This window comes from Erinaceus europaeus, chromosome X, assembly GCF_950295315.1.
Source record: "Erinaceus europaeus chromosome X, mEriEur2.1, whole genome shotgun sequence".
In the NCBI taxonomy this organism is placed as follows: Eukaryota; Metazoa; Chordata; class Mammalia; order Eulipotyphla; family Erinaceidae; genus Erinaceus; species Erinaceus europaeus.
Genome location: NC_080185.1, coordinates 55,798,476 through 55,823,678, shown reverse-complemented (window position 1 = coordinate 55,823,678; position 25,203 = coordinate 55,798,476). Strand labels below are relative to the sequence as shown.

At 45.2% G+C, this 25,203-nt stretch overlaps 1 protein-coding gene and 1 long non-coding RNA gene across 4 annotated transcripts in view; one reads left to right on the top strand and one right to left on the bottom strand.

The window, feature by feature from the left end:
* LOC132535775 (uncharacterized) overlaps nucleotides 1–25,203 on the top strand; it is a 117,565-nt gene that overhangs the window by 559 nt on the left and 91,803 nt on the right. The window lies entirely within an intron of this gene.
* TSC22D3 (TSC22 domain family member 3) overlaps nucleotides 1–25,203 on the bottom strand; it is an 89,892-nt gene that overhangs the window by 5,574 nt on the left and 59,115 nt on the right. The gene's annotated exons all lie outside the window — the stretch shown is intronic.

Genomic DNA, 25,203 nt, shown 5'->3' with positions numbered 1-25,203 from the left:
CAGTATGCTGCACCAATCTAGGAAAGTGTTTGTTTCTACCTTCTAGGTGGGAGACCACCCAGATCTCAAGATAGTTAACTTTAGGGCATAGGTTTTTCGGAATGTAATGTTTGCACTAAGCCATGTGGAGTAGGCAGAGCAAAGAGCAGATGGTATTTTTCTTTTTCTTTCTTTCTTTTTTTTTTTTTAGGTCATCAAGCACATCAGCAGAGAAAAAACATCCTTCTTGAATAAGTTTCAACCTTATAAGATAAGATTAATCTGCCCTTTTGCCACAGATAACTTCCTTGGTCCAGGAAAAATCTCTGGCTTGTGAGTCTGCCAGAGAGAGAGAAAGAAAGACATCACAGCATCAAAGCTTCGTTCAATTTCTTTCAATGTGGTGGGGGCCATACACATGGCTAAGCAGCACACCAACCAAGTGAGCTATTTCAACTGCCTTTGGTTGACATATCTTTCCTCAGCTAACTATTGCTACCCACCCCAAGATTCTAATGGAAAATGATCCAAAGGAAAAGGGAGACATGTAAGCTGGCTTAGCAGTGGAAAAAAAAACACTAGGAAAAAAGGCTCTTTCTGTGGGGACCCCCTTATATGGAGGCAGAAGCTGAGAGACACAGCCCTTTGGAGGGGGGATGGAGAAAAGGTTAAATTTGCTAGTCAAGTCATCATAGTGCAAGCTCAGGGGCTGGATGGTGGTGCAGTTAGTTGAGCACACACATTGCCGTACACAAGAACCTGGGTTCAACTCACTGGTCCTCACCTGCAGGGGCAGGGGGTGGGAGGGAGCTTCACTAGTGCTGCTAGTGTCTCTCTGTCTCTCTTCCTCTCTATCTGTAACCTTTCAATTTCTCTCTGTCCTATCAAATGAAAAAAAGGGAGGAGGGAAGCCACTGGGAGCTTGGTGTAGGCACCCAAGCCCCAGAGTTAACCCTAGTGGCAATAAAAGAAAATGTATAGCATGTCCATTATGCTTTGATTAAAAAGAATAAGCTGAGTCAGTGATGCACTGACACTAACAGCTACCACTAGCTGAGCATCAGGTATAGGCCAGAAATCACTGCTGAACCACAAATCCTAAGATGTAGCAGCTGGTCCTATCACTCTCTTTATAGCAGACAAAGAGACTGAGGGTCTGAGAGGCTACCCAGCCCACAGTAACACAGACACTAAATTGCAGAGCTGGGAATCTGGTCCAGGTCTTGTTGAAATAGAGACCACATTTGTTCTTGGGCTATTAGTATGTGGGGGCAAGGACTCTGTTGAATGGGTGAGTGGAAGCAGTTGGGGGTTGGGTTGGCAAAGAGGAAGGAGGGGGAGAAAGGCTGGAGAAGTGCCCTTCAGCGAAGCTATTATGAAGAGAGGGGTCCAGAGCCTGACCTTGAGCTCTGTGAATACAGCTGGCTTCTCTGATACTCATCATCACAAGAAGCAGTCTCCGGCCAACACCACCTGCAAACTGTCGAGGAGGAGCTAGAAAAGAGGACTGTGTGCACCTATGGCACAGCAAATGGCAGCCACAGCTGCCTCCATAAAAAACAGAAATCCAAGCGGTGGCTTCCAGAATGGAGTATTATAGACGCCAGGGATATGAGGCCCCAAGTAAGGGATGATAGTGTCTTGTAAAAAATAATCACAGTCCAGTCAAACTTTTGGTGCCTAGGGCCCCACAATCTGGCACCCTTAGTTAACTCCCTTCTTGCTCCCCTCCGTCTCCATCCCCCCACTCCTACTCCATTGAGTTTTTTAGGACAATGAAACCAATCACAGGAAACAAGCTCCTATCCCAGAGTTCATTTTTTAAAAAAAGAAAAAAAAAAACCAAACAAACAAAAACAAGTTTGAAAAGATGCCCCAGGTTCTGCTCATTCTTAGCCAATCTCTAGTCTCCTCTGTTCTACCAACCAGTGCCAAATGCTCTCCTCTAAGGTCTTAAGATCTACCTTTAGCAAATAGTGGTGGGCTGCCAGGGTCCCCTACTAGTTTTTAATTGGAGATAAATTCTAGAACGAAGTGTCCCTCTGGAAAGAGTCTTAGTCCAGGGCAGGGGAAGGGAGATAGAACAAGGAAAGAGGGAGAGAGAGAAGAAAGTAGGAGGAACCTAGAAGGTTTTCTGTTGAACACTGGACAGTCCAGAACATTCACCCTAGTTGAAAGAGCAGCTCCAGACTTTGGCCTGAATGGACTCAAGTGCTGCACAAGGCATCATCTACGATCTTATCTGGACTTGTCTGGACAGAGTGCCAATCCACAAGGCTCTCGGTGTTCTTTCCTGCGGAGATGGGCCCTGGACAGGACACAGTGACCGAGGGATCTGACAGCTCAGCAACACTGACATCTACAAATGTTTCCAAACAACTCCCTTTTCTTCTATCCTGAAGAGCCAGCAAGCTCCTCTGCCAATTCTCAGACTGTCACTTTGAGCCTTAAGGCCATGGGATTCTGCATGAAAACAAACACCAATGGCCCTCCCTCCTGTAGGCACATAGAAGGGGATGCTGAAAAAGAACCCCTGCCTGGGCTAGTGAAATAACTCAATTGGAGAATGAGCTGCTTTGCCGTTTTGAGTAGCCCAGGTTCAAGCCTGATCCTCATCTCATGGAAGGAAGCTTCAGTGCTGTGGTCTCTTGATCTCTCTCTTGAAAAGAACCCTGAGACCAACTGATCCGGAAGCCAGGCCGACTCTTTTCCCTTGGAGCTGGGAGAAGTGTCTCACCAGACTCTCCAGGACTGAGGCCCTTCCTGCCCTAAGTTCCCACAGGGCAGTCTGGGTCACAGAAGCAGCAGGCAGGCTCAGACTGGGTGGGTGCAGTGGGTTGGTGGTGGCAACAAGGGGGGGGGCATCTCACTTCCCTTTTTGTCACACTCAAAGCATTGTATACCCTGCAGCCCAGAGGAAGTTATTTATAGGCCAGTCTTCCTCCTTCTTCTAGACAGGGAATGTTCCACCCAAAGATTTGGGGCCACCTTGCCAGCAAAAGACAGGGGCCTGTGTCAGGAGAAGTGGGAGAGAGAGAGAAAAAAAAAACACCCAGTGTGCTAGAGGTGGGGACAAGCCACAAAGCAAATACTGGGTTAGGAGCTGGAAAAGGAAATCAAAAAGGGCATTGAGCCACTGAAGATTAGTCCTCCCTACTGACACCTCCACCATGGGGCCCTTTCCTCTTCCTGCTGAAGTTCTGTCTCCTCCTCAGCACTTACTTGTCCCTTTTTCGGAAGAGGCTGGGGGAATAAGGAGGCGGCAGTGCCATCATCTCCCGTGGGTCCTTGTTTCTTCCTCTTCTTCTCTCTTCCCCTCTGGTCCCACTTGAGCGTGGAAAATTCTAGCAAGGGAAGCTGACGCGGCCCCTTCCACGGTCACTCTGGCCTCATGGAAAATCCCCAAAGTCCAGAAGGAGGGAAGTGAGGAGGACAGACAAGACAGCACAAATGCCCTGTTCTCTGTGGGTCATGTGAACTGCCCTGTGTGGGGAGATGCAGAACCCTGACTTTTTTTGGGGGAGGGGCAGGACTACAGGGAGGAAGGCTCAGAGGGGCAGATGCTGAAGGCACTGACAGGCAGGGCAAAGCTCTAGTGGGGATGGACAGCCTTGGACAAGCAGCTCTAGCTAGTGATTTGGGCCCAGGCTTGGCACAGAGTGAAAGCAGGAACAATGAATTGTGCCTTTCAGCTCCCTCCCCGAAGGGGACCCACGAGCATATCAGAAACAATCGCAGGGTGACACGAAGGACAGCAGGCAGAACCAAATCCTGTTTCACAAGGCATTCTCCCCACACCCCCACCTTTAGAGAAGTCATAAAGTGCTCTTATCAAGTCATCTCCATCGCCCCAACTCTGGTAGCAAACTATGCTGGAGGGTAGGAGGATGGGGGGTGTCCTGAGGCCTCCCCAGGACTGGAAGTATTACCCATGTATATCCAGGAATGCAGTTGAGCTCAGTGGGTCTTAAATTTCAGGAACGTTCTGTCAGTATTTATGCCTGTCTCCCTTGCCCTTATGCCTTGCAGCTGGGAGAAAAAAAAAAAAAAAAAGAATCCACATCCATTCTTTTGTCTAAACCCTCTTCTCATTTTCCACCCCTCCTAATAGCCTATCTAACAAAGTATGAAATAGATATTCCTGGAAGACAGATTAGTAAAATTAACATTTTTTCACTGGGGCTCCATGCTTGCACAACTCCGCCATTCCCAACAACCAGATTTTTAATAGAGGGTGAAAGACAGAGAGAAGGTGAGAGACCTGCACTGTCCTACTCTTCTTGAAGCTTCCCCCTTGCAGATGGGGGGTTGTGCTGGGGACTGAACCCAGGTCTTTGCAGTAACCTTTTTTTAAAAGTAGATTTTATGTATGTATGTATGTATGTATGTATGTATGTATGTATATATGTATGTATGAGAGACTGAGAACCAAAACATTACAATAGCACATGTGATGCCAGGGACTGAACTCTGGGCCTCATGCTTGCAAGCTCACTGTTCACTGTGACATCAAAATTAGCCTTTTTTAAAAAAGAATTTATTTATTTATTCATGAGAAAGATAGGAGGAGAGAAAGAACCAGACAGCACTCTGGTACATGTGCTGCCGGGGGTTGAACTCGGAACATCATGGTTGAGAATTCAATGCTTTATCCACTGTGCCACCTCCCGGACCTCAAAATTAGCCTTCTTAACCCCCACCCCCTTCCCTGCACACACACACAGATCCAGTACTAGTTGTCATTATTCAGTTCAGTTCAGTTCAGTTCAGTTCAAAGCAATACCAAATTGATGGAACATATATTCTGTGTATAAGACAGAGTTCAGGGAAAATGATAACAATTAAACTGGGGACCAGGTGGTGGCACATTTGCTTGGGTGCACACTTCACTATGTGCAAATATCTGGGTTCAAGTCCCTGGGCCCCACCAGCAGGGGGGAAAGAAGCTTCATGAATGGTGAAGCAGGTCTGCAGATGTCTCTCTCTCTCTCCCTTTCTCCCTCTCCCTCCCCTCTCAATTTCTCTCTGTCTTATCAAATATAAGAAATTTTTTTTAAAGGCAAAGGGGGGGAAGCATCAAACTGTTAATGCAAGCAAAAAATCACACTGCCTTCTACAACGTGCTAGGTTTGTGGTAAATGCAGAAGTTTTCCTACTGATTAGACCTCTGTGAAATGTTGGCTTCAAGAACATCCCCCCTCCTCAGTTTCAGCCCCACATTTGGACATCCAGGCCTACTTTGGTTTTCCCAGGGACTGGAAGAGACAGCAGCAAGAACAAGGCTGACTTCCATGTTGTTTGGCAGCACCAGCCTTTCTGGGGCAGGGAGATGCCGGCAGAGCTGCAGGCTCTGTTGAACAGTGTGCAGGGCTGAGATTGTGAGCCCCACCCCCCTTCTTCCCCCCTGACAGTTGCCAGGGTTACTTTGAGTGGTGTGTGAAGGGCTTGGGGCTATTGGTCCTGTGTGGAAGATGAGAAACAGGAGGGTCTCATTGAGGATGCAGAGCCAGCAGGGTTTGTGAAGAGGCCAGGGGCTGGGAGGTGGAGCACCTGGCTCCATTATGGACCCCACTCTAGCATGGCTGACCTTTGAAGTGGTACAGTTTCCCTGGGAAACAAAATGACAGTAATAATACAGGCCTCTTGAGGCGTTTAGGCTCTTAGGCAAAGATGGATAAAGCATTATGAGGGGCCTAGGCCCTCACATTGTACTCCCCAAGCCCGCTCTTACCTCAGCAGGGCTATTCACCACCGACTCATTTGAAGCCGCTCCTTGAGCCTCTGTTGGGGGACTCATGTCTTGTGAAAAGGGGGCTCTTCACAAAGTTGCAAAGGTTTCTGGTTCTCCAGTCATAACCCCACCCCAACCCCAAACCACCATCTGGTGCTTCCTGGATGGAAAGAAGGCAGCTTGGTGGGGGTGGGGGTGGGGTGGGGGTAGTGTCAGGATGGGGGCAGGAGACACCCTACTTGCAAAACAGAAAAGAGAGAAGAAACAAGGCAAAGTTCCTTCCTGGGCAGCTCCCCCCCCTCGCCACTTCCAACCACGGGAATGGTGCCAGAGGACTCGAAGGAATGCTGGGAGGGGTGAAGGAAGGCCACCCAGCCTGATTTGAGAACTGCTGACATAGAATACACACACCTTATCAGGAAGAAAGTGAAGCAGAGAAGCACACACATTTATGCAAACACCTTCTGGGGCTGGTTGTTGGTGTACCCAGTAAAGTAAGCCCACTTTAACATGTGCAGGGGCCCAAGTTTAAGGCTTTGGTCCACACCTGTAGGGGGGAAGCTTCATGACCAGTGAAACAGTGCTACAGGTGTGTGTGTGTGTGTGTCTCTTTCCCTCCTGTCACTAAAAAGAAAGGGGGGGTAGTGGGGAGGCTGCCAGGAGCAGTAGAGTCTTCATGCAGAAACCAAGCCCCAGCAATAACCTTGGTGGCAAAAACAAAACAAAATCCAGCATGAACACACTTTTCACTTTTCATGGGTGTACGATTCACATAGAGGCAGGCTGATGGATGTCAGTCTTTTCTCTTTTTTCCCCTTCCCTCCCTCCCTCTCTTTCAATCTCTCTGTCTCTCTCACTCTCTGGGGTTGTTGACAGCTTCCCTGTGACCCCAAGTGGAAGAGTAAGGCCAAAGGACACAGAAAGATAGCAAGGCAGAACACCAAAGGTCAGGCCAAAGTGTCAAAAGTCACGGTCTCTGCAACCTGCAGTGGCCGCAGCTGTCTGGGTGCAGGACAGGGTCTCCGGGAGCTTGGAGTGGCATTCAGGTGGGGACAGGAGGTACCAGTTGGAAGCCTCACACTGTACACGGGGAACAGGAAGCCCTGGTGCTGCCAGGTCCATAGCTTCAAAGCTGTCAATCTGCACCCCAGCAGACGGTAATGAAGACAAACACCATTTGTGCACAATCAATCATAGAAATGCTCCAGAAATGATTCCCACTGCTAACCAGAGCCAGTCCCAGCCAGATGTCTTGTGGACCTGGCTACCTAAGACATGGGACCTGAAGGGCACTGGGAAACAAGGCTCAACCTAAGCTCTTTCCTCAGTTTGATGACCACAGTGTCTGCAGTTGGATCCTTCCTGTGGTTTCCACCAATCTCTCCTGGAGCCCCCACCATGACTTCAAGCCAGTGTGACTCCACCACTCCCAGTAAACACACACACACACTCTCTTTAATCTTTTCTGTGAATGGAGGAAGAGACACAGAGAGGGACACACACAGACACACACACACACACACACACACACACACACACACGCACTCACACACATAGCACTGCTCCTTTCTCTTCCTATGTGGTGCCTGGGGACTCAAACCCAGGTCCTCAGATGTGATAAGTGTGTGATCTATCAGAAGACCTATTTCCCTGCCTCACTCTCTCCTGAAGCTCTTTATACTTAGAAGAATTAAGAAAGATTTTTTTCCCTGTTTTCTTTTCTTCCAATGCAAAAGGCCCAGGGTGAAATGCCTCAGCTGGTACGGCATCAGACCAGAGTGATGTGTTCTCAATCTCTCTCTTTCTCTCTCTGTCTCTGTCTCTCTCTCTCCCCCCATGTGAAATTCTGTTTCTCCTATGAATACTAATGTGGCCCAGAAGGTGGCACAGTGAGTAGAGTACAGAACCAAGTTGTATCCCCAGCATCCCATATACTAGAGTGTTGCTCTGTTTCTACACCCTTGCACCCCTCCACCTTCATTAATAATTTAATACATGTTCTTGAAAAATAAACCTTTTAACAAAGAAGTGCCACATTCTGCTAGTCTAGGTAACAAACAGCTAAGAGTGAACTGAATCTGCATATTACTGCCACCACTGTGGTCAATGGCCCATCAATAACAAATGGTGTGTGGACACAGCAGGTGAACCCTGATGATGGGGTGGCAGCAGAGGGAAAGAATTGGGTCCAGGTTATGATTGTCTGTGGGGAGCTTGTCTAGCATACAGATATCCTGGACTCCAGCCTTTGAAATCTAGTGGAGTAGGTCTTGTGGTTCAGGTAAGCTATTTTTCAGGTGACTTGGGTGCAGGTTTGCTGTTCCCAGATTATGGAAATGTGATTTTATTTTATTTTACTGTTTCTTTTTGCCACCAGGGTTGTAGTTGGGGCTCAGTGCCTGCACAACTCTACCATTTCTGGTGGACACTTTTTTTGTTTTGTTGTTTGTTTGTTTGTCTGTTTGGATAGAGGGTGAGAGACTGAAAGGGAGAGAAAGGGAGAGACTGATAGGAGAGGCACCTGCAGTACTGTTCCACCAGTTGTTAAGCTGCCTCCCCTGCAGGTGGGGACCAGGGACTTGAACCTGGGTCCTCAAACATTAGAATACATGTGCTTATAGGCTAAGCCACCACCCAGCTGGCCCCTATGGAATTGCTTTGGAGAGCCACTGGACCAAAAATGAAAATCCAGATAGGGTCTATGCCCCAAACTACCAGATTTCTAGGGTTGTCAATATACCCTCTCACCTCCTTGCCAGGGTATCCCCTTGGGTCTAATGTCTGTCTGTTCAGTCATCTCTTTTCACTCACCTCTGCAAGCTGGCTCTGAATGTGAGTGACAGCTGCTAATACAGTGCTAACCCGAACCTACTCTGATTCCTAACTCATTGTCTAACAGATGCAGCCTCTCTCTGCTAGGAGGAACAGATTTCTTTGAAGATTCTTTGCAGCTGTCAGTGGAAGCCCATGGCCTGGGGAGGTGGAAGACATGGGGATGGAGGGGAGGTGGGCATCACAAGGTGGAAAGGGAGGAAATCCAGACAAGAGAGAGCAAGGAGAGGCAGAATTTTCCCTACCAGCAGAGTCTGGTCCATTCACCAGCCCTCTGTCCCTTACAAAGAAGCCAGCTCTTCTCCAGCCCTGTGGCTCCCTTGGTTGGGTCAAAGGCTGGTCTCTTGCAAGCCTGGCTGCAGGAGTGTGATTCACTGCCCCTCTCAGGAGCCCACTGGGGCTGACTACAAAGACTTGTTGGGAGCTCTTCAGACATGCCAAAGTCTTGTGCTCTGTCCACCCCCCTTTACCCAACCCGTCCTTGGCTCCCCTTCTCCCAAAGGTGGGGGTAGAGGGGACCGGACAGGCAACTCTGGGGGCCACATCCGGCCTGTGTTTTGGTGTTGTATTTTATTTTTCTGTTTAATTTATACTGCCTGCTAGGTTTGGGGCTTAAGTAAACAAAGGCTATGCTTCCCTCAAGGCCCCAGGCTTCCTGGTTGGCTGTCAGCTACAAAATGACCCTTTGAACCTCTTATTCCTTGAGACAGGCTGTGTTGGGGGTGGGGGTGAGAGAGAAGGCTATTTTGAATCAAAAGCTGGAAATTCTTTGCACCAGCCTAAAATACCATCCCTTAGTGTGTTCTCTCTCTCTCTCTCTCTGTTTGTCACCAAGTGTTATGACTGGAGCTTAGTGACTACAGGGTGACTCCACTGCTCTTGGAGGCCATTTTGTTTTATCCAGCCCTCCTTTTTTATTTCTTTATTGGGGGACTAATGTTTCACAGTCGATAGTAAATATAATAGTTTGTACATGCATAACATTTCTCAGTTTTCCACACAACAATATAACCCCCACTAGGTCCTCTGCCATCCTGTTCCAGGAGCTGAACTCTCCCCCCCACCCCACGACCCTGGAGTCTTTTACTTTGGTGCAATACACCAAATCCAGTCCAACTTCTGCCTAGTGTTTTTTCTTCTGGTCTTGTTTTTCGACTTCTGCCTATGAATGAGATCATCCCATATTCATCCTTCTGTTTCTGACTTATTTCACTTAACATGATTTCTTCAAGCTCCATCCAAGATGGGTTGAAAATGGTGAAATCACCATTTTTACTCTGAAAATATCCAATAGTTCTAGTTTATCAATCTCTTTATTTAGCTCCCTCTTTTCTTTATTGATTTTCTGCTTGGATGATCTGTCAAGTTGAGAGAGTGAGGTGTTGAAGTTCCCTATTGTTACTGTGTTGCTGTTAATATATTGCTGTAGCTCTTTCAGTGGATGTCTGATGTATTTAGATGGCCTCTCCTTGAGTGCATAGACCACCCTCCTTATTTATTTATTTATTTCCTCTTGTTGCCCTTGTTTCATTGTTGTAGTTACTATTGTTGTCATCGTCGTTGGGTAGGACAGAGAGAAATGGAGAGAGGATGGGCAATACAGAGAGGGGGAGAGAAAGAGAGACACCTGCAGCCCTGCTTCACTGTTTGTGAAGCAACTCCCCTACAGATGGGGAGCCGAGGGCTTGAACCAGAATCCTTCTGCCAGTCCTGTGCTTAACCTGCTGCACTACCACCCAACTCCCACCAATCTCATTTTTAATGATAGAGACAGAGATAATGGGGGAGAGAGAGAGACTGAGACTTCCAGCACTGCTCCACTACTCATGAAGCTTGTCTACTCCCTGCAGGTGGGGACTAGAGGCTTGAACCAGGTCCTTGAGTTTGGTAATGTGTGCTCCACTGCCCATCTCCACCTTTCAGCCTTTCTTGACAACATGAATGTGAAGTCCTGAAGCAATGACCCACAGCTATACTTGGAGATGGAAAATTCAAAGAATTTGCATTGATTATTTTATTGTTATAATTATTTTAAAACTCTACTTACAGATGTCTTTTTGCCTCCAGGCCAAGACGGAGAGGTTCAGGTCTTGGTGGCACAAACACCCTGAATGGGCTATAGGCTGGGCTCTTGGGGTGGGCAAAGCTTCCTGCCAAAACTCATGCACCTCAAAAATAAATAAATAAATAAGAGGAACACTGTCCCCTATGTGCTGGGATAGATCTCAACCAGCAACGTAACGAATCCTGGTCAACAGTTCTGACATCCTGTTATTTGCTAAAACCAATAATACCGTTGAGTTTGTTGACAGAGTTGCAGAAGAGCTAAAGTAAATATGGAAACTGAGGAACAGCCAAGTTGAGACAGTTAACTAGCTCAGCAGTTAAGAAGAAGGGAATTTCACAGAAACTCCTTAGATATCTTAGAGAGCAGGGGCCCAAGCATACTTGAGAGATAAACAAGAGGCCTTTGTTGTATTGCTGGATGATTTCTCTCTGAGAATAATCTAATATTTTATTTTATTTTATTTTATTTTATTTTATTTTATTTTATTTTATTGCCACCAGGGTTATTCCCCACTCTGGGGATCAGTGCCTTGCCAAATTCACTGCTCTCACTGGCCTTTTTTTTCTTTTTTGACAAAAAGAGAAAGACAGAGAGAGAAGGAAAAGCAGTAGAGTACTGATCCACATCTTGTGTCGCTTCACCCATGCCGATGCTTTAACCTGAGCCCTCACACTTAGTAGTGTGTGCACTCTACTGCGTGAGTCTCCACCCAGTCTCCAATAATCTTTATTAAGATTATACTTGGCCCACAAAGTTGGACATGCATCTATATACAGTAATGATGAGAAGAATTAAGGAGGACTAATGTCATGCACTACACTAGAGTACGTGCACCCCATGAAATGAAGCTTTATCACCTACTTTAATATGTGTGTGTGTGTGAGAGAGAGAGAGAGAGAGAGAGAGAGAGAGAGAGAGAGATGAGAGAGAGAGAGAGAGAGAGAGGAGAGGAGAGGAGAGGAGAGGAGAGGAGAGGAGAGATTTGGTACTCATTGCTCCCAGGCTGACTGCTCCATTCTACAGAAGAAAATTTAGGGAGAGAGGGAGACAGATATCATAATACTACTTTATCATCCACTGAGCTTCCCCTGGTCCTGTGGTGCCCACATGTGGTGCTGAAGTTTGAACCCAGAGGCCTCAAGCATAGTTAAACATGCATTCCACTGGATGGACTACCCCCTAGACCTGGCAATTACTTTAAATAGACTTACTCGGAGACTATGGAGCAGCAGCAGCTGTGTTTCTCTTCTCTCCTTTCCCACGTCAACTGGGAATACCAAAGGAGACCACCTGGGACTGCAACAAGACAGGACTAGAACAACTTCAGGAACCCACCAAATCACTTGTAAGTGCAAACACGTGTGGCTCATGGACAGAGAGAAGCCTAGGGAGAGATTAAGTAGCTGGTAACAGTCCAGCAGTTTACCAGTGGAGACACCACCGCCAGTCTCTTTCACAAACAAAAAGATGGCTGAAGGGAGGAGAAGACTCCCCTAAGATTCAGCAAATACAACTGTGAGTCTCCATTGCTACTGCCCTCAGAATCTGGAGAAGCTGCAGGGAGGCCCTGTGCTGACACCAGGGGATAGAGAACTAACCAGGAAACTCAGGAGAAGATCTATACCTCCATGGACTAATGATGGGGCTGTGAGAGTGTCTTTGCATAACCACTGGATGATTTCTGCACCACCCTCCTTTATCTCTCAGTCAGGAGTCAGTGATTAATCTAAAAAGCCTACTTATAGTTTAAAAGCCCTCAGGCTCCCATAACCTATAGGGAAGAAAAAGAACAAAAGAGGCTTTTAAGCTACTAAGCTCCAACTCAGGGATTAAAACAATATTGAAACAACTGTCAGTTTCCACAACTGTGAACCCTTTAATTACCTTACTTAGATACAAGTGATCAGTAATTTGAAAACTACTGAGAGAGGGACCTCATAACATACTATATAAAATGGTTAAACCAACAAGAAATATTGGAGAAATGAACCAGGACAGGAGACCAGCTAAAATCCCCCCCCCAAAGGTTGAACCACAAAATAGTGAGATTAACATCCAAATGCTTGTTAAAGAAATAGTCACAGGAGTGAGTAAAGAGTTTGAAAGAATTGTCATCAGAAATGCAGGAACAACAAATGAGACCCTGGAAGAAAACACTAATTATCACAAGGTTATTAGAGAGCTGAAAGCTGAAATAGCTAAGCTAAGAACACAACTAGCTGAACAAGCTAAAACAGTATCAGAACAGGGTAACAAAATAGATGAACTACAGAAAACAATACAGGGGAGAGAGAATAGAATAAATGAGGCAGAAGACAGAATTAGCAAGATCAAGGACAAATTAGAGACAACTAAAAAAGAAGTAAGAGATCTCAAAAAGAGATTAAGAGATACTGAAAACAGCAACAGAGACCTATGGGATGACTTCAAAAGAAATAATAAACACATTATTGGCTTACCAGAGGAAGAAAGAGAGGGAGGAGAAGAAAGCATTCTTCAGGACATAATAGCTGACAACTTCTCTATTCTAGACAACATAAAAAACATAAAGGTTCAAGAAGCCCAGAGGGTCCCTAACAGAATTAGCTCAGACTTAAAGACACCAAGACACATCGTATTTAGAATGGAAAGGAATAAGGATAAAGAAAGGATCCTGAAGGCTGCAAGAGAAAAACAGAGTCACCTACAGAGGAAAACCCATAAGATTAGCAGCAGACTTCTCCACACAAACACTACAGGCCAGAAGAGAATGGCAAGATAATCTATTGAGTACTCAATGAGAAAGGCTTTTAACCAAGAACACTGTATCCTGCTAGACTGTCATTCAGACTAGATGGAGGTATACAAAACCTTCTCAGACAAGCAACAGTTGAAAGAATCAACTATCACCAAGCCTGCCTTGAAAGAAGTTCTGAAAGGTCTCCTATAAACAGTCAGACCACCATAAACATGCCATATATTAGAACACTCTAAAAATCTACAAAAATGGCATTAAAATATCTTAAGTCCTTGATATCAATAAATATAAATGGCCTGAATTCCCCTATTAAAAAGCACAGAGGGGGTCGGGCGGTGGCGCAGTGGGTTAAGCGCATGTGGTGCAAAGCACAGGGACTGGCATAAGGATCCCGGTTCGAGCCCCCGGCTCCCCACCTGCAGGGGAGTCGCTTCACAGGCGGTGAAGCAGGTCTGCAGGTGTCTATCTTTCTCTCCCCTTCTCTGTCTTCCCCTCCTCTCTCCATTTCTCTCTGTCCTATCCAACAACGAATTGCATCAACAAGGGCAATAATAATAACCACAACGAAGCTACAAGGGCAACAAAAGGGGGGAAAAATGGCCTCCAGGAGCAGTGGATTCATGGTGCAGGCACCAAGCCCAGCAATAACCCTGGAGGAGGAAAAAAAAAAAGCACAGAGTAGGAAGATCAGAAAACATTATCCAACAATATGTTGTCTATAGGAAACCCACCTAACTCAACAAGAAAAACACACACTCAATCTGAAAGGAGGGAAAACTATCATACAAGCCAACAGTCCACAAAAAACGACAGGAACAGTTATTCTCATATCTGACACGATAGACTTTAAAATAAATAAAATTAAAAATGATAGGGATGGACACTACTTAATGTTCACTGGATCAATCAATTAAGAGAACTAAACAATTATTAACATCTATGCTCCCAACGAGAAGCTACCTAAACACATCAAACATCTACTGAAAGAGGTACAGCAATATATTAACAGCAACACAGTCATAGTAGGGGACTTCAACACCCCACTCTCAACTTGACAGATCATCCAGGCAGAAAATCAATAAAGAAATGAAGGATATAATGAGGAGATAGATAAACTAGAACTACTGGATATTTTCAGAGTCATTCATCCCAAGAAACTGGAATACACATTCTACTCAAGTCCACATGGGACATTCCCAAGGATAGACCATATGTTAAGCCACAAAGACAGCATCAGCAAATTCAAGAGTATTGTAATCATCCCAAGCATCTTCTCAGACCACAGTGGAATTAAACTAACACCTAACAACAACAAAAGAATAGTAATAGTCCCAAAATGTGGAAGCCTAAGAGTACACTACTTAACAACTACTGGGTCAAAGAGGAAATAAAAGAAGGAATCAAAATATTTTGAGAGTTCAATTAAAATGGAGACACAAGGTATAAAAATATTTAGTACACAGCTAAGGCAGTACTGAGAGGGAAGTTCATAGCCATAGAAGCACACATTAGGACACAAGAAAAAGCACAAATAAAACAGCTTGCTTGCACATCCAAAAGACATAGAAGAAGAAGATCAAGGGAACCCTAACCAGAAGGACAGAAATAACTAAAGTTAGGGCAGAAATAAATAACATTGAAAATAAGAAAACCATACAAAAGATCAATGAAAGTAAGTGTTGGTTCTTCGAAAGGGTGAACAAAATTGATAAACCTTTAGCCAGACTCACAAAACAAGAAAGGGAGAAGACCCAAATAAATTTAATTTTAAATGAAAGGGAAGATATCACAAGAGACACCACAGAAATTCAACACATCATGCGAGGCTTCTATGAACAACTATATGCCACCAAGCTAGAGAACCTAGAAAATGGATGATTTCCTAGATACCTACGAACTTCCAAAATTAAGTAAATATGAACTAGATAACATGAACAGGCCCATCACAGTTAATGAAATTGAAACAGTTATCAAAAACCTTCCTAAGAATAAAAGTCTTGGACCAGATGGTTTTACAAATGAATTCTACAAAACCTTCAAAGAACAACTAATACCTCTACTTTTAAAAGTCTTCCAGAAAATTGAAGACACTGGAATACTCCCTTCCAGTTTCTATGAAGCCAACATCACTCTGACACCAAAAGCAGACAGGGACACAACCAAAAAAGAAAACTACCAACCAATATCTCTGATGAACATAGATGCCAAAATATTGAACCAAATTCTAGCCAAAAGAATACAGCAGTATATTAAAAAGATAGTGCATCATGACCAAGTGGGGTTTATCTTAGGGATGCAAGGTTGGTTTAATACATGTAAACCAGTCAACATGATCCACCACATCAATAAAAGCAAGACCAAAAACCACATGGTCATATCAATAGATGCAGAAAAGGCCTTTGACAAAAGACAACATCCCTTTGCGATCAAAACACTACAAAAACGGGAATAGATAGAAAATTCCTGAAGATAGTGGATTCTATATATAGCAAACCCACAGCCAACATCATACTCACTGGTAAAAAACTGAAAGCATTTCCCCACAGATCAGGTACTAGACAGGGCTGCCCACTATCTCCATTACTATTCAACATAGTGTTGGAAGTTCTTGCCATAGCAATCAGGCAGGAGCAAGGAATTAAAGACATACAGATTGGATAAAAGAAGTCAAACTCTCCCTATTTGCAGATAACATGATAGTATACATAGAAAAACCTAAGGAATCTAGCAAGAAGCTTTTGGAAATCCTCAGGCAATACAGTAAAGTGTCAGACTACAAAATTAACATTCAAAAGTCAGTGGCATTCCTCTATGCAAACAATAAGCTAGAAGAAGATGAAATCCAGAAATCAATTCCTTTTACTATAGCAACAAAAACAATAAAATATCTAGGAATAAACCTAACCAAAGAAGTGAAAGACTTGTATACTGAAAATTATGAGTCACTATTCAAGGAAACTGAGAAAGACACAAAGAAGTGGAAAGATATCCATGTTCATGGGTTGGAGGAATTAACATCATCAAAATGAATATACTACCCAGAGTCATATACAAATTTAATACTATCCCCATCAAGATCCCAACCACATTTTTTAGGAGAATAGAACAAATGCTACCAATGTTTATCTGGAACCAGAAAATACCTAGAATTGCCAAAACAATCTTGAGAAGAAAGAACAGAACTGGAGGCATCACACTCCCAGATCTCAAATTGTATTATAGGGCCATTGTAATCAAAACTACTTGGTACTGGAACATGAATAAACACACTGACAAGTGGAATAGAATTGAGAGCCCAGAAGTAAGCCCCCACACCTATGGACATGTAATCTTTGACAAAGGTGCCCAGACTATTAAATTTGGAAATCAGAGTCTCTTCAATAAATGGTGTTGTGTAAAATGGGTTGAAACACGCAGAAGAATGAAACTGAACCACTACATTTCACTAAATAAAAAAGTAAATTCCAAGTGGATCAAGGGCTTGGATGTTAGACCACAAACTATCAGATACTTAGAGGAAAATATTGGCAGAACTCTTTTCTGCATAAATTTTAGACATCTTCAGTGAAATGAATCCAATTACAAAGAAGACTAAGGCACTCATAAAGCTATGGGACTACATCAAATTAAACAGCTTCTGCACAGCAAAAGAAACCAATACGCAAACAAAGAGACCCCTCACAGAATGGGAGAAGATTTTTACATGCCATACATCAGATATGAGTTTAATAACCAAAGTATATAAAGAGCTTGCCAAACTCAACAATGAGAAAACAAAAATGGGGAGAAATATGGACAGAATATTCACCACAGAAAAGATCCAAAAGGCTGAGAAACACATGAAAAAATGCTCCAAGTCTTTCATTGTCAGAGAAATGCAAATAAAAATAACAATGAGATATCACTTCACTCCTGTGAGAATGTTATATATATCAGAAAAGGTAACAGCAGCAAATGCTTGAGAGGTTGTGGGGTCAAAGGAACTCTCCTGCACTGCTAGTGGGAATGTACATTGGTCCAACCTCTGTGGAGAACAGTCTGGAGAACTCTCAGAAGACTAGAAATGGACTTATCCTATGATCCTACCATTCTCCTACTGGGGATATATCCTAATAAACCCAAAACACCCATCCAAAAAGATCTGTGTACACATATGTTCTTAGCAGCACAATTTGTAATAGCTAAAACCTGGAAGAAAGCCAGGTATCCAACAACAGATGAGTGGCTGAGCAAGGTGTGGTATATATACACAATGGAATACTACTCAGCTATAAAAAATGGTGACTTCACCATTTTCAGCCAATCTTGGATACACCTTGAAAAATTCATGTTAAGTGAAATAAGTCAGAAACAGAAAGATGAATATGGGAAGATATCACTCTCTGGCAGAAGTTGAAAAACAAGATCAGAAGAGAAAACACAAGTAGAACCTGAATTGGAATTGGCATGTTGCACCAAAGTAAAAGACTCTGGGGTGGGTGGGTGGAGAGAATACAGGTCCAAAAAGGATGACAGACGACCTCGTGGGGATTGTATTGTTATATCAAAAACTGGGAAATGTTATGCATGTACAAATTATTGTATTTACTGTCAAATGTAAAACATTAATTCCTAAATAAATAAATAAACTTAGTCAATTGGAGAGAAAATACACCAGGAAGTCTGAGTTCTTTTTCACTTTGGTCAGAAGCCAACTGAGAGACTGCTTAGATGGCTTTTCTAAACCCTTCTGCTGCCAGCATCTCATCTACACAATGGAAGTGATTCTTGTCATCTCAATATATGCACAAATCAACATAGCACAACATATCTGTGCTTGCAAATGTCCTCAAGTGTGGAAACAAAGATAATGTCAGCGCATTCATTTTTTTTTTTTTGCAGATGCCCTAGATTGCAGCTTATTGCATCTGTGTCTACATTCAGTGGACACCCCCCCCATACAACTGAATTCTCTGTAGAGCAAGGAAGGTGGGCCACATGAATGGGATCTTCTCCTGGAAAAGGCAGGGTCCTAGTTCCCCCACTCTACTGGCAAAATGGCTCACCAAGGAGCTACCCAACCAATGCTGTTTCCTTTATTTCTCCTCCCTCCCTATTTATTTTTTGTTTGACACCAGGGTTATCTCTGGGGCTGTGCTTACACAACTCCACTAGTCCCAGTGACCTTCATTTCTTTTAAGAGAGAGAGAGAGTGAGAGAGAGAGAGAGAGAGAGAGAGAGAGAGAGAGAGAGAGAGAAACTCCATGACACTGCTTTACCACTTGTGAAGCTTCCCTTATGCAGGTGCAGGTGTTCCCATGTAGTGGGTGGGGGCTCAAATTTAGATCCTCATCCACAGTAAAGTGTGCACTTTACTGGATAAGTGGTCACCAGCCCCCTATTCATACTCTTTTTCTCCCTCCTTACATTTTTTTTTTTGGTAGCAATGCTCAGCTCTGGCTTATGGTGGGGTAGGGGACTGAACCCGGGACTTCAGAGCCTCAAGAGGAAGTCTTTTTGTATAACCATATGCTATCTACCCCTCTTACTCCCCTATATGTATTTATTTTATAAGAGAAAGAGGGAAGGGGAGAATACTTGTGTACGTGCTTGTATGCACACACACGCACACACACACACCATACACACACCGTACACCACACACACACACACACACACACACACACACACACACACACACACACACACAGAGGGAGAGGGAGAGGGAGAGGGAGACGGAGAGGGAGAGGGAGAGGGAGAGAGATGGCGAGAAGAAAATCAGAAGGGATATCAGAGCATCATTATTCCCTCATATGCAGTGCCAGGGAACCAATGTAGGGATATAGGTGGGTGGGGGGGTTCACACATGCAAAGAATGTACTCTACTGGGGCTGGGTGGTGGTGCACCTGGTTGAGCACACATGTTACAATGCACAAGGACCCAGGTTTGATCGCCTGGTTCCCACCTACAGGAGGAAAGCTTTGTCAGTGTTGAAGCAGCACTGTGGGTCTCTCTCTCTCTCTCTCTCTCTCTTTCTCTCTCTCTCTCTCTCTCTCCCTTACTTCTTGATATCTGGCTGTCTCTATCCAACACATAAATAAAGATAATAAAATTTTTTAAAAATAGAAAAAAGGCAAAGAATGTACTCTATCCACTGAACTTCCTCTTCAGCTACTCAGACTCTAGCACTTCAAATTTTCTGTCCAGTTCTAATTTTTCTTCCTATGATTTCCTATTGCTGATGGGGAGAGGCTGGCTGGAGGTACTGCCCTTCAAATGAAATCAGCCCTTAATCTCTTGAAGGCCTTCGTTATCTTTCTCTGTAAGTGAGAGCTATGACTTGCATAACTGCATGGCCTTGTGAGGCTCTGGGAAGATGCAGTCACTAACCAGCAGGACAGAAGGCAACACTGGATGAGCCCCTGATAAAGAGTGGGGAGCTTACAAGGTTTGGGGATGGGGGGATGCACAGCAGGGCTTCCTAGACTGGAACACAAGCTCTATGAAGGCCAAAGCTTGCCTTACTCACCACCTACCAGTGGGGTCTGGTCTGCACTAGTGCCCAACACATAGTCTTAGTATGGCAAACGGGCCAACAGACTGCTCACCCACTAAGTGCACACACATTGCTATGCCTGAAGCCTGTGGTTCAAACCCCAGAACCATGTAAGGAGCACATGGATGGCACCAAGGGAGCTCCATGCCCGGGGGGCAGGGGGCATTGTGCCGGGGTAACCTTTCCCTGTCTCCTTCTCCCTCTCAAGATAAATAAATGAACAACTGATCCAGGGAGAGCTCACTCAATGCTATGAGGCCATGGGTTCATTCCTCAGCACAGCATATGTATATGTATATATATATTTAAATCAATTAATTGATTAACCAAGAAGAGATTTAAGTAAGTGTGGGGGACTGCTAAAGGCATCGGTAGAGATAAATATAGAAAAAGCCAGGATTCTACCTCCTGTTAATGCTTTGACTTGGGCAAGTGGAGAGATGGCTTAATTGCTAGGGCATCAGACTTGCGTGTGTGGGATCTCCTGGTTGATCCCCAGCACCACATGTACAGGACTGGTCTTCTGGCTTCTCCCCCTCACCCTCCTTCCCTCTCTGTGTCATGTGAAATCTACAGACCTCCCCCCATCTCACATGGGATAAATAAAGTGCATCTTAAAAAACTTGGGGGCTGGGCACTGGTGCAACTGGTTGAACACACCTGTTTCCATGAGCAAGGAGCTGGGTTCAAGTTCACTAGCCCCCACCTACAGGGAAGGGAGAAGCTTTACCAATGGTGAAGCAGGTCTGCAAGTGTCTCTCTTTCTTTCTCCCTATCTTCCCTTTCCATTCCAGTTTTTCTTTCTCCATTTTTTATTATCTTTATTTATTGGATAGAGACAGCCAGGAATCGAGAGGGGAGGGGGAGGCAGAGATGGATAGAGAAAGAGACACCTGCAGCACTGCTTCACCACTCACAAAGCTTTCCCCCTGCAGGTGGGGACTGGGGATTCGAACTTTGGTCCTCGTGCATTGTAACAGGTGCACCATCATCCAGTCATCTGTCTTTATATAAAAAGTGAAAACAATGCATAAAATAAAATTTATTTTTTAAATTATTTAAAAAAACACTTGAACTTGGGGACAGTCGTCTGGGAGTCATTCTGCAGTTACCACCAGGAAAGATGGGTGAAAATCTAACATCCTTGGGTGACCTAAGCCAAACACATTTCTGTTGAGTGCGTAGCCACTAATGATGTGAAGTAAGGCCCAGTCTATCCAATAAAGGAGATCATTCAGCCGTGTGTGTGTGTGTGTGTGTGTGTGTGTGTGTGTGTGTGTGTGTGTGTACACTCCTGGCTCTCCTCTAACCCAGGGGCTTTGGTCATTTTCCACTTGAGCTCCAAGGGGGTCGGTCATTTGGGAGTAAGGGCACCCACTGGGTCCAGCGGAGGGTGATGGAGCCAAATCTAACTGGCAGCAACATCAAAGAGGGATTTTGGACTAGCAACCCTGATTCAAAGCAAATGACAGTCATGTAACTCGAACGAGGGAGGGAGGTGACTAAAAATACCCCAAGGTCTGCCAAGATGAAGGAAATTATCCCCATGAATGTCACCTTTGGGTTCACAGATCCCTCTTTAAATGAAATCCCAGCCTATTTTGGCTTTCTTTGGGAAAGAATGGGGTGGGTGAATAGTGGTGTGTGTGTGGTGAGGGGATCGGTGTTCCTACAAGTGACCCAGCTTGACTAAGCATCATAATGGAAGGTGGGGCTGCTTGAAGGACATTACAGTGGGTCCCTGAATAACCAGTGGCATTGAGCCTTCAGGAGACAGGTCAATGTGTCCACAGATTCCTGGGCTCTAGGTCAAGAAACCAAACTCTCAGACTCAGAGAAGTTAGTGTTTGTGATTGCTTGTTCTATGGTTTCTTGATAAATACAAACAAGCTGTTCTGAAGGCACTGTGCAGATGCAGTGATACATCTCAGATTCACTGAGGATCCTTATCTCCGGTGTTCCCTGTCCTAGGGCAGGAGAGCTTCTCTTTTGCTGGCTTACCAAATTATCCTCCATAGACTCTCTTAGAATTCTACTTACTCATTGAGAACTTGGCATGGGGGAGAACTGAAGGCCAGGGAAGGCCATAAGGGCCTTGTTGATACATTCTTCTAACATTTTGTAAAATCATCATTTTTTTTGGAGGAGTAGGAAGGGAGTGGATTTTTTTTTCCTACCAAGAGCCTCCCATAAACCCAAAGGAATGATCCTAACCTGGAAGAGATGCCTGGCAGAAGGGCAGGTTGCTGGGAGAGAGAGTCCCTTGGCTATTTTCTGCTACTTTCGGTTGGCAGTGGCCCACTCTGCCTGAGCAGCAGCAGGCAGGCCTGGCAAAAGGTACAATATTTGTGCCAGGGCTGGCCTGGGAAACCCTGAGGCCCTCAGAGCACCTTCTTCTTGTCCTTGAAAGACTCCAGCAAAGTCTGTGCTCCAGAGCCCCCTTTGAGCTTAACCAAACAGATAGTTGTCCACTTACTACCAGGTGGAAGTGAATAAAAAAAGGAGGCAAGCAAGTGGAGTTGGGCAGAACCCCCACCCCTGCCACCACAGCCTTTTTGTGAGGCGCTGACAGCTGGGAGAGGACCTGAAACCAGTTAGTCTGGGGCTCCCAGCCAGTGGTGTATTTTCATCTTGTTTTTACTGGGACTGTCATCCCCTGTGTAAACATGTCCGTGGGGGGGTATAAAATGGCTTAAAATAGGTGGGTGGAACGCATCCCACCCATGAGTCACCAAGTACAAGGAAGGCCCTGCAGGTGGGCTTGGCTTCCAACAAACCTGGCCTATGACAATGTGCAATATGGGGATTGAAGCCACTGCCTTCAATCCCCCATATCACTATAAGCCAGAGCTGATCAGTGCTCTAGCTTAAAAAAAAAGTCCAGGAGGTGCCTCAGTGGATAAAACATCTCAAGTATGATGTCCCAAGTTCAATCCCTGGCAGCACATGTACCATAGTGATATCTGGTTCTTTCTCTCTATCATTCTCCATGAATAAATAAAATCCCTAAAAAAAAGGTGCTGGGTTTGGGGGGCTGCTAGGACTTGACCTAGACCTAGACCTAGACCTAGATATAGCTCTGAGATCTCAAAGCCACACCTGGCCCAAATAATTACAGCAGCAGCTTCCACCTGCTGATTATTTCACAGGCACTGTTCAGTCTGACAGCTGCTAGCGGGAGTTGGGAATCAGAACACTACTGAAACTCATTTGGGCAGGGGCGGGCATATGAGGAAACCTAGATTCAAAAAGACTGCAATAGTTGCCTGGGGCCACTCAGTTGCTCAGAGGCAGAGTGTGATGTGAACCCTTAGGAAGTGGACCCCAAAGTTCCAGGCTCTCTCTAGCTGGACATTTCACTTTATATTGACAGGACCAAGAGAAATTGAGAGAGGAGGGGGAGCTCGAGAGAGAGAGAGAAAGACACCATGTGCACTGCTTCACCACTTTTGAAGTTACTCCCTCCCACTGCAGGCGGGGACCAAGGGCTTGAATCCAGGTCCTTGCTCACTATAATTTGTGTGCTCCACTGGGTGCACCAACACCCAGCCATAGCATTTTACTTTGCTTTGAAATTCCTAAGCAGAGCATATAGGTCTCTATGTCTCTACCCGTTGAAAGCCCCTTTGTCACAGTGGCAGGGGACTCACAGACAATCCCTGATGGGGTCAGGGAAGGAGCTGATTCTCTCTCATTGACTAAGATCCCACCCAAGAATTTTCTGCAAGAGCAGGGCCTCCTCTAGTCTCCCAGGCTGGGGGTAGATCTGGATTTCAGTCCAGGAACTGGCAGCCTGCTTGATCAGTCTCAGGAAGGCCCCTTAGCAGTCACAAAAAGGTACAGGTTTCTCAGATACCAGGCTGGGGCAAAGGACAAAAGCCTCAGTATCCTCCACTATAAGGAAAGAGCAAATGTAAACAAGCATTTGGAAACTGAAATGTCAGCCATCATGGTGCTGGTCCAGGGCTGCCCCCCAGGCTAAACTGTGAAGTGAGCCTGTCTTTAGAACCTTCCTGCTTCCTTTTCAGTCACCTTCCTCTTGCCTATCCCCTCAGGTGACCTATGCTCTTCTGTTGCCTGGAGGTCTGTGAGGCCCTTCTACTGCTTGGAGTTAGGGAGCACCCTGCGCTTGCTAGCAGTGCACCCTTTAAAGCAAGACTCCTTGGGGACAGCAAACTAGCTCGCCTGGATAGCACACTTGCTTTGTCATGTGCACAACTCAGGTCTGAGTCCAGCCTCCACTGCACTGAAGGAGGCTTCAGTGCTGTGGCGTCTTCCCCTCTCTCCCTTCCTCTCTGAAAAAGTCAGCTCAGAGTGCTGAAGTCCTGGCGATGACAAAAAAATAAATTAAAGAAAGACTTGCTTCCCTTCCCCCCTCTAAATCAAATAAACCTGTTGTCTTTTGGGTTACTCTTAAAAGGAAAATTAGAGAAATGTGTGTGTATAAATGGCAGGTAGAGGCTTGGTAATTTTCTTTGGTCAGATCACAAGGTCTTTAGCCTAAAGACTGTAGTCACTGATATCATTTTAGTCAGGGGGTGGGTAGGTTGGCTCAAGGTGGGAAGGGGGAGGCTGTTTGTCAGTGATCTTCAGATCTTGCCAAGTAAGCCATCTGCTACTCTGCTTACAGGTGAGGCTGGGCTATACATATAGGAATAACTACTTTGCCCTTACACTTGAGCTATAAATTCTTCCAGAACACGGTGGAAATAGCACTGGAATAGTCATCAGTGGCCCTGGGCTCTGGCTTGGGATATCTCTGACTACCGGAACCACCTTGGAAAAATTATATAACCATTCTGAGCCCATTTCTTGACATGTAAAGAAAACAAGAGGATTTGAGGTTTCCAAATGTCTGTGTGGGTGCTTATTTGTTGAAAGAGGCCCCTATTTAGTCTCTGGGCTCCATGGAGCTATATATACCAGGGGCCTAGCCCCCAGGGTCTGGCACACAGTAAATGCTCAAGAAGTGGAACAACCAGATGAATGAATGGCTGGCACAAGTGATTTCTAAGGTGGCTGTCTGTTCTAATCGTCCAAGCCTTTATCTCAAACACATCTCCTTGAAGCTGTGCCTCAATGGAACAACCCAGACCAAGTACTAGAGGAGGCCTTCAGACTCAGGTCCTCAGGACCACGGGGTGGGAGAGCCTCTGGGACCAAAGTCCTTGGAAGCCTGCAGGTGTTGCACCTGAGGGAAGTGGGTGTGAGCACTGCAGGGTGTGCAAGGCAAGGCAGGAGTCAGGCCTAGTCAATTTTACACAGTTTTCTGCAAAAACACGGGAAGCTAAGATAACAGAGACCTGATGTGCATCTGGAC